The 9540-nt window shown below is 46.2% G+C and overlaps 1 pseudogene; it reads right to left on the reverse strand.

Annotated features, from left to right (window-relative positions):
* Window positions 1-1793: 1793 nt before the first annotated feature.
* On the reverse strand, window positions 1794-7390 carry LOC149355831 (uncharacterized; annotated as a pseudogene).
* Between the last annotated feature and the right edge of the window lie 2150 nt (window positions 7391-9540).

Consider the following 9540-nt stretch of genomic DNA (forward strand, 5'->3'; position numbering starts at 1 on the left):
CATGCTGCCGAAGGCCCGCTTTTCTGCACGATACGGCAAAGCAATGAACTCTTGCAAGAAGCATTGAGAGCGCCCCTGGCGAGCAGTGATGGTAGCGGCGCGGCTTCGCTGGTGCCGGCGATAAGGCGAGCGTCACGTCATCGAGGTGGGTCAGCCGGATGTGCCGACGCCCCCTCGCTCACTGCTGCGCATCTGCTGATAGAGCGCGATGGCGTGTAAATTTTTTTCCCAGTTTTGTGACCGCTCGCGATGTCCGTAGCGTAGCAGGGGGCGGCTGAAAGTTAGGCGGGCGAACGAGATTAAGAACCAGGACACTAGCTTGGGCATGTTGGTTATTCATTTTTGACGGAACAGCGCAAAACACCGGGACAAGAGACAAGCGCTGACTTACAACTGGTTTTTATTTCGAAGAAACACTGCTTCTTATTCTTCTTCACACCTTCAAAAACATGTGCGTCACAACCATATCGTTCAAGCGTCCAAAAAATTACAACGTACGATAAATAATCACAGAATTATAATCACATTTTTAACATGACAAATTCTTTCTTTGTGAAAGCAACAGACGGCGTGCTGACACAATCGTCGCGCAGACTTGCTATCGAAGCTGCCTCGATTATTTCACGGACTAACTGGTCTTTGTGATTAGCTAATGCTCTAAGTTTTTGGAAATCAGGTGCACAACTTGTTGAAGGGCAATCTCTGCAATGAATTCCTAGGTTTCTGTAAGCTTGCTCGAAATTAGTTTTGTGTTCTAGTAGCCTTTCGTTCATGCACCTGTCAGTCTGCCCTATGTATTGTTTACCACATGTCACTGGCAACGAATAAACAAGGCCTTCAGTACACTCCACAAAGGGGGTTCGGTGCTTTACCGTGCATCCCTGCTTCTTTTTGGTCGGGTCGGAATTGACTCGTCTGCAAAGACTTTTGAGTTTATTAGGAGCCGTCATCACAGCATTCACGCCAGCTTTTCGACCAATGCTTTTCAGGCGATGGGAAACGTTGTGAATATACGGTATTGCTACCACCGGCCTCCTTTCTTTCATTTTATTTGCCACATCTTGCTGTTCGGGCCTAGCCCGCATCAGGCGCTTTTTCATCTGCTTGGCAACAGATACCAACAGGTGCGAGGGGTAACCCGAGTTGCCAAGCCGTTCCGCCTGCCGAAGAAAGCTCGCTTCCATTTTGTGAACACAGGACTTCCTCAAGGCATTTGTGAGGCACAAGTTCACAATAGCCCTCTTGGTCAGCTTAGAGTGAGCTGATTGGTAGGGCATTGGCGCTTTCTCCCCTCTGGGCACATAGGCCCAGCAGGCATGCCCTCTAGTGAACTCAAGTCTCAGGTCCAAAAATCTGAGTGACCATTGAGCAGGAAGCTCGTGCGTGACAATAAGTGGCTGCAAAGCCTGCGCAAAGCGACCCACCTCCTCCATTACGGTTTCCAGCGTATTAGTGAGTTGGCCATCACAAAGAACAAGGTAGTCATCAACGTACCTAAATACTTTTTTAACACCTGTACCAGCTAGGGTTGCCTTCAGGAACCTGTCTTTTCGCGCCAAGTACAAATCACTGAGTAGGGGCGCGATACATGAACCGATGCAAACACAGCGTTTCTGGAGATACACTTTTTTCTTCCCAGAGGACGAAAGTCGACCTGAGGTACATGTATCGCGCCCCATGTATCGGTTGATGTATCGCTAACTAACTAAAACTGTAGAACCATGCTGGTCAGGTTAAAAGACAGGTATTTAAACTGAGTATCCTAGAGGCTTCTGCTCTTAATTGAGTGTAACTCAAATCAGCAGCTCCCACTTCACACGTTGCCAGTCGTGGTGCACATAGCCGTCACGGGTAAGGTCCTCTAGCTTCAAGGAAGTGGGAAAGCAAGTCAGCTCATTGCTTGAATTTGTTGGCCTTTCAAGGTTTCCGAACGGGCTCGGTGTAACAACGTTTATGTATTTTGCCCCGGACATCGGATGCACGACGCTCAGCTTAATGTTATACGTAAATGGCCGCGAAATAGAATCGTCCATGTCGCCCTTGTGCAGCTGGAGAGCCGGGTATAACATCACCGAATCACCTTCTTTCTCGAACCATACTCCGGGTGATATGCAGTAGCCGCGGAGGTATACCTTCCCACCGGTATAGTTACCAGAGCCGGTTCTCACAGTGGCTTCTTTAAGGGCTTCCCCACCTTTGACAAAAAAGACGCAATGGTCCACGTGCAGGCCAGAAATCCAGAACTGTTCTTTGATCCAGTGCAATGTCTTCTCACTCCTTTCCGTGCATGCGTCGACGGCGTCAGCAATCTGCGCCAGCCTGTCAGCATTCAGACCGGTCGAAATCGAAAAGTCCTTTTTCAGTCTTTCGGTTACTGCGTTTATAGAGCTGGCAAGATTTTCTGTTGGCTCCTTTCTTGCTTTCAGACATTCCTTCATTTGCTCATTGCAAGCCACGACTTGGCACACACTTTACGCGAAACTGTCGAAACTGTCTTTCATTAGCGCCGGCAATCCTTTCAAGCTTTCGTTTAAAACGATCAATTCTTGCCTAAGCGTTTCTTTGAAGGCGTTCAAGCTGTGCCAAGTTTCGGTGAGTTTGTTGTCATGTGATCCCTTGTCAACAGGGAATCGCTCGAAGAATGGTCTCATTTCACATCCCTGCTGTTTCAATACTCTATTGAAGGAAGACAAATCCCCTTTTCGATCCTCAAAGTGGAGTGCCCATAGCATTCCGACGTGAAGGGTGTCTCCAGGGCACGACACTCTGATCTCAGGTGCGTACACACGTCTCTGCGGACAACGGTGGCCGAGCACTTGGGGCAGGAGACCGAGTGGTGACCACACTCCCGTTGGAAGTGCTGCCCGATCTCTGAAGCGGCCATCACGTCCGCGCAGCCTTTTTCTTCGTTCCAGCATTTCACCTACAAATAACAGATAACCATTAGCATAGAGCAAACCTACAGAATAACCATTCATGCACTTAGCGTCATGACTGCGTTCGTGCACTGCTAAACGCGCACTCAGAGGGAACCTTCTGAGTTCTGTTGTATACTGTTGGGCTTCATGGCGCATAAGAAACTAATGCTATAAGGTTAGCAATGTCTGATGTCTTGTATAGACTTGACCAGAATGTACTCTTTATTTGCTCGATTTGCTTTGCACAGTAGTCTCAAAACAATGGACAAATAAAAAGGGGCATTTTGATCTGAAATGAATGTTACGCGAAAAAGAATGTGGTGATTTTAAAATCAATTTAAACTTTCTTTCCTTCAGTTTTTCAAGATTTATGCATGCGAATAAGACGTTGGTTACCGTGAGCTTGTTTCCACATACAGGGCATGTGTTTCACCTAAGACTATACACCGTTAACTTTTTAACTATTACCCTAGGGTAACCGCGGTTACCCTTGGCGCTGTGCCCAAGAAAGTCTGGCTACATTGCGCCAAAATACATGCTCTTTGGAGAAGCTTGCAGGCAAACCAACCTCTCCAGTCCACGTAAATCGTCGAAATAGCCGGAGCACCGTAGAGTCCCACAGGTGTACATGTAAACAGTGGCGCCGTCTAGCGACAAGTTGTCAAAGCACATCAAGCCGTTGGGTTGAATTTTTTCGTCCTGTAATTATTGATGATAGCAAAGGTAGGTGCAGTACGAGCCTTTTCTTTTTGTTGAAAAGAAGCAAAACTATCTCAATAGAATAAAATGTCAAAACCTGACTAAAAGCTACAGAACTGCAACACCAGATGACGTTGCTAAGAGGAAAAGATTGGGGAAACACTCCGCATTTAGTCAGGCCTAAGAGCGGGAACATCGCCAAATTACTGAAAAAAACAGGGGCATGTTGTCGCTCGTACCTCGATGTGTGGGCGGGAGTATGCGAAATAAAAGCGAACAGGAAGCATTTCGAGCCAGCTATCGCGTTGAAGAATGCAGCGGCGACAAGTACTTTTTCCGAAGCGGGCGAGCAGCGCGCCGCAACCTTGTCAACGCATCCCGTAACGTGCCCGTAGCGCGCTATGGCTTGTAGCGTGCGTACGCCCGCAAGACGCGACGAGATGCGTAGCGTTCTGCGCATACGTTACCCGCAGAGATTCTCACTGCGTACGCCCAACTAGAAGTGTGCATTGGTAGCGAGCCAAGATGCAGCGCTACGATAACATCAAAGCGACTTTTTGAAGTTAAAAAAAAAAACTAGCCCGCTCACTTCGCGCGCCCGGCGCACTCGGGTGTATTAAACCCGATACCCCGCTGCTGCCAAAGTTCTGCCTCTACATGGCTCTATGTACCTCCGCACCCGGAGAGCACCCTCCCCCTCCTGCACAAGCTGCCGCACCAAGTTGCAATCGGCTGCGTCGACCGTCTACGTGAGGATCGCACTAAAGGTCAAGCCAAGCCAGGCACATCCTGAGGCCCCGATTAGACATCGTGATGTATTGCTTTAGCAATAAAACTGTAAAGGCGATATTTCGGGACCTTAACAAGATACTACGACGAATAGGTGAATTGGACTAAAATTCGTTCCCGATTGAGTGAAAGCATTACTGCGGTGTCGCGTACGCCTTGCTGTTGCTCATGTTTTGCGCCTCAAGCCTGATTATGAGCGCTTTAATTTTGCATCCTAAGCGTTTAATTGCGCCTTCCTTTCTTTTCGTTGTTTTGTCGTTGTCCGGGTCGAGAAAATGAAGATCATCATGACATTACTGCAAGTCATTCATACCTCTTTATTTCATCACCATTTTGCAATGCAGTAAAACCACCTCTCGTTCCTGTCCACACAAAAGTCACTAACCCAAGCCAACGCTGTAAATATATTCACCTTGTACTACACCCCTTCATGGAGATAAGAAAAAAAAACGGGGAACCTGTGCTACATAATGGCTGGCACGCTATTATTTCCTCGTGACGCTTGACAAAGATAAGATAAGAGTACAGGATGCTCGTCGAAAGTGTACTCCCCCTTGACGATGGCATGATAATTTCCTGACCAAATATTTAGGAAAATCCCCCAAGGTGGAGTAGATTTGTAATAAGGGAGTAATTACTCACTGACGTCCACCCGAGCGCAGCCATACGGCCACAAAGGAAAGCTATACAGCTTTCTCAGCTATACAGCTGCGCTCGGGTGGACGTCAATGAGTAATTACTCCCTTACATGATAATTTCCTGTTCCATTTGGCCTCCTAACAAGTACTTGGATGCAAAAATAGAATTAATGCTTTTATTCGCTTTTTGCTCAGCTGAACTAGCGATAATTGGTACATGGCTTGCACTATTTATCCTCGCTTCATGGAGATTGCTGGTTACCTGTCCGCGCACCACTGAGGCGTTTGGTATTCCGCCTACGCGCACATCTCATCTTTTACTATCACTGGAAAGATCGACGGAATGCATTATAGGTGCTATTTGTTACATATACAAGAGCAATAGCTGTGACAAGCACTGAAATGAGTGACACGAAATAAAACAAAATTCTAGCGGTCGCAACGAAAATTGCCCTAATAGCGGCCGTACCTTTCCGCACTCTCTATTCCATATGTGTTCCAAGGAAGACTTAATTTTCAAAGATGGACTTTTTGGGGTTAAAGTTACCCGGTCAAATGTTTAGGGGAAACCCCCAAGGTGGAGTAGATTTGTAATAAGGGAGTAATTACTCATTGGCATCCACCCGAGCGCAGCCATACGGCTACCCCGGATCAGGACGAATTTTTCTTTAACTACGAAGTTTCCAAGAAAGCTGTATAGCTTTCCTTTGTAGCCGTACCAGTGTTGGCGGACAACGGAAAGCTGATGATTTGTCTGAAGTAGTACTCTGGGTAACTAATCTCGGATAATTAACTTTTTTAACTATCACAGCTAGGCAACTGGTTGCAATGAAAGATTTGTAGCCGGTCGTTAGTAATATATAGCCATATTAGTTTTTACAATTTTGGAAACACGATTATTCTCGGCACAATATCTGGAAAAATTTAGTACATCGTGACAAAATCCGCTCGCGAAAAGCGTGCGGGCAAATCAACCTTTCCAGTGCACGTAACAAGTCAAAAAAGACAAATTTTGTGGAGCCATAGCGCCAGGGGTAATCGTGGTTTTGAAATTATGAAAAGTGATATCGCTATTACTAATGACCGGCTGCAAATCTCTAATTTCCACTAGAAGCCTTGCATTACTAGTTAAAAATTATTAAAAATTAGTTAACAACCTTACTACTTCACACGATTCATTGGTTTGTGGTGTCTACCAAGACTAGTAATAGTATGTTGAAAAAGCCATATTTTTACCTCTAAAAGCTGTTTTTCAAAATTTTGACTTCCCTAAAACGCCTGGTATACATCGAGAAAGGAATCGTTTTTTGGGAACATGTCTGCATCTACAGCACGACCAAGCCGGTCTATCTTGACGACAGAAAACTTGTGTTATCTATTAAACTGCTTAAGTTAACGCAAAAAAGTTGCATTTTGACCGGTATGCGATCCCCAAAATTACAAGCTCAGACCTAAAACTAAAGCTGATGATGATGATGATAATGATGATGAAATTTTATGATGCAAGGGCATCCGTGGCCAAAGAGCGCCAATGGACAAGGTTATTTATTCTAATTAAGGTTAGCTCAGAGGCCCATTTCCCAAGCATTTCACCGTACAGAAGCCGAGTACCAGGCAGGGGAAAGCTTGCACCCATTGTATCACCGGTGGGTACCCGGCGGCACTGGGGATTGAACCCCGCACCTGCCGCATGCGAGGCGGATGGTCAAACCGTAAAACTAAAACTATTTTCTGCGGTGTTGTTGAACTTTGATCCCCGTAAATCACCTTTCTTGTCAATATCTCGTCGGCAGGGGTCTCCTTCCAGTCGACTTCCTCGTCTTGGCAGTGCTGGCCATCGAGAGGACACACTCGCTGACCGGTCTCTGCGCACTGACCGTAGCAGCACTCGCACAGCAGGTGCAAGCACGATAGGAGTGCGGTCTTCCTGCACACTAGTCCACAGGCCCGACATAACTTGTTCCCAGGAATTGGTTTAACGAAGCGTAGGGGCCGCCAGTCGAGTTCTGCGGTGAAACCGACCAACGTGTAGGACATGCCTCCGGTAGCCATCGTCAACTGCTCTACAAAGAGCGCGGGGTAGAGTTGCCTGAACACCAAAGTATTATCTATCCCTATGTATCGTTTTTATTTTCAGGGGTCGTCAACGCTATAATCGCGGTGTTATCGTTGGATTCACAAGTGCTGGCTTCCTTGAACGCGCGTATGTAATGAAAGTACGCTTATCGCGTCTTTCCGGTAAATGCGATTCCACGAAGTGTCGTATTAATTGCTGCTAAAGAATAAATTGCTACCGCGTGGCCGTAAGTGAGAAGAAGTCTCTAAACGTACTGTAAAACTGGGACCGCCAAAGAAAAGGTTTCATACACTAGATCGTGGAATAGCCATTTTGGTCCTTTATTATTCCTGCATACTTGACTGTCGTGTAGTACGGAGTGAATTCCGTACTGGAGTAGATTACGAGGTTAATCAGCATGTAGGGAGGTTTTATGATAGGCAGCGACATCCCACCTGATCAACATCTCGGCTTTCAGGATTGCTAGCGAAGTATTGCTGTCGCACAAAAGTGCGCCATCGGCCAGTGCCCAAGGCAAGGGACATGCTTCACATCGAGCAACGACAAGGATTCCTTTAGCCAAAGGGTACAAGCGATATGGTTTTTTTGTAATCTAAATGTCCTGCTCTTCTCCTTTTGTGTCGTTCCGTTGCGATTCCTGAATCAAGAGTGCGATATCCCGAGAATACAGGGTCAATATGATGCGGAATATTTATGTGGCGTGATTCTTGTGTCTCTAATTACCTTATGAAAGGCTTCTCTCGGATAAGTCGCTGGCATATTCAATCTTTAATTTGGCGTGCGGTGGCATATTGTGGTGCATATTTTTCATGTTATGCTTAAGTAGACTAACTGCCTGATGAAATAAGAGTTATTAGTAATATTCATCGTATGCGGCTACGAGAAGCCAAAACAATGGGGATACTTAGCAAGTGTTGCGGTGGCGCAATCGCGCTTACTACGGGTAAACGACTTGACAAGCATGGAAGTTGATGTAGTTTACGCCGCGGAAGAAGCGAGATAACCGAGAACCATTGCTAAGTATCACCCGTTTTCTGGCTGTTCGTAGCCGCAGGCGATTAAGATTACTAAAAATTTTATATTTTAATAAGGCATTTATTTACTTTAGCATAACATAAAAAAATAAAATGGGCCTCGAAATTCCACCAAACGTGCCAAGTTACAAAATAAATCTGTCAGTGGTTTTGCCGACAGGAGCCTTTTACAAGGTGGAATTAGGGGTAAAAAAGTCACGAATGTTCAATATTTGGCCAAGTGTACGCAATTAATAAAGCTTCCAATATAATTTCCCTGTGGCTTCTTTATCGTCTCCGTATTGTTTGCGTATGATGCAAATAACGTCATGCCAACTTCTCAAGCACGTCCACCTCTCTATGTTCCAAGCGGTTTCCTTGTCAGGCAAGCAAAAAGCGCGGGGAATAATGGGAAGCTTCACATGGAAAGTTTCGACATCAACGGCCTATGATAATGTTCGGTTCAGATCACAAAGGTGGGTTCAGATAAAGCCAACGCTCCCATACTTCACTGTTTTATTGGCGAGAACTCCGGTGAGGCTTGTAACCTCTACTTTCGAGGGACTCGGTGTTTGCGTTGTTTAACGCCATGCGCACAAGCTAAATGAATTGGAAAAGATTGGCTCTGGACTAAATTAGACCCTCCAATATTCTTAAAACTGCACTGGAGAGGAATCTGAACACGTATGTTTACCGCCGGAACACGATCTACACGTTCCGGGCGTTCTTAGAAGCTTCGAATTTGCCCTGTGCTTCCGATTTCCCTAATTTAAATCCCATTAAACGTCCCGGCTTTCGCCTTTTTTTTTTTAATTTCCCGCAGACGGTGGGAGGAGTCGACCAAGCTCTGAACCACTCCCGTGGCGGCTTGCCGCTCTGCCGTCGGCGGCGGTGATAGGCGAAAGCTAATAGTCCAAGCATGCTTTTATTTTCGTGGGCTTAATTTGGAGCTGTGTAGCCTCTGACTAGATCTATTGATTCACGGAAACCTAAAAAACAAAATAAAAGCGAAAGCAAAGTCGCCACACGACAGCCTGAAAGGTGCTCCATGCGTTGGTCTTCTCATCCCACCGTCTGCAGGAAATAAAAAAAAAGCGGGAGGCGGACGTTAATCCGCTTTAAATTAGAGAAATCGGCCGCACAGGGAATGATTCGTGGTTTCTAAGAATGCTAGGAATGTGTAGATTGAGTTCCCACGATAAAAAGACGAGTTCAGATACCTCTTCCGTGCAGCTTTAACGAGTGCTGACATCGCACAGGGCACAGCTCTTGAATGCGCTGGTACTACGGCATTATCTCGGCGAAATGAGTCTATCTGGTGTTGTGTGATAAAGTTTCCGTGCCGTAGGAGACCTCCATCCACAATCCGCCCAGCACTGCCCACCACCCATTCACTAACTCCGAAA

The sequence above is a fragment of the Amblyomma mixtum genome, chromosome 3 (genome assembly GCF_055824585.1).
Source record: "Amblyomma mixtum isolate Tamu chromosome 3, ASM5582458v1, whole genome shotgun sequence".
Lineage (NCBI taxonomy): Eukaryota > Metazoa > Arthropoda > Arachnida > Ixodida > Ixodidae > Amblyomma > Amblyomma mixtum.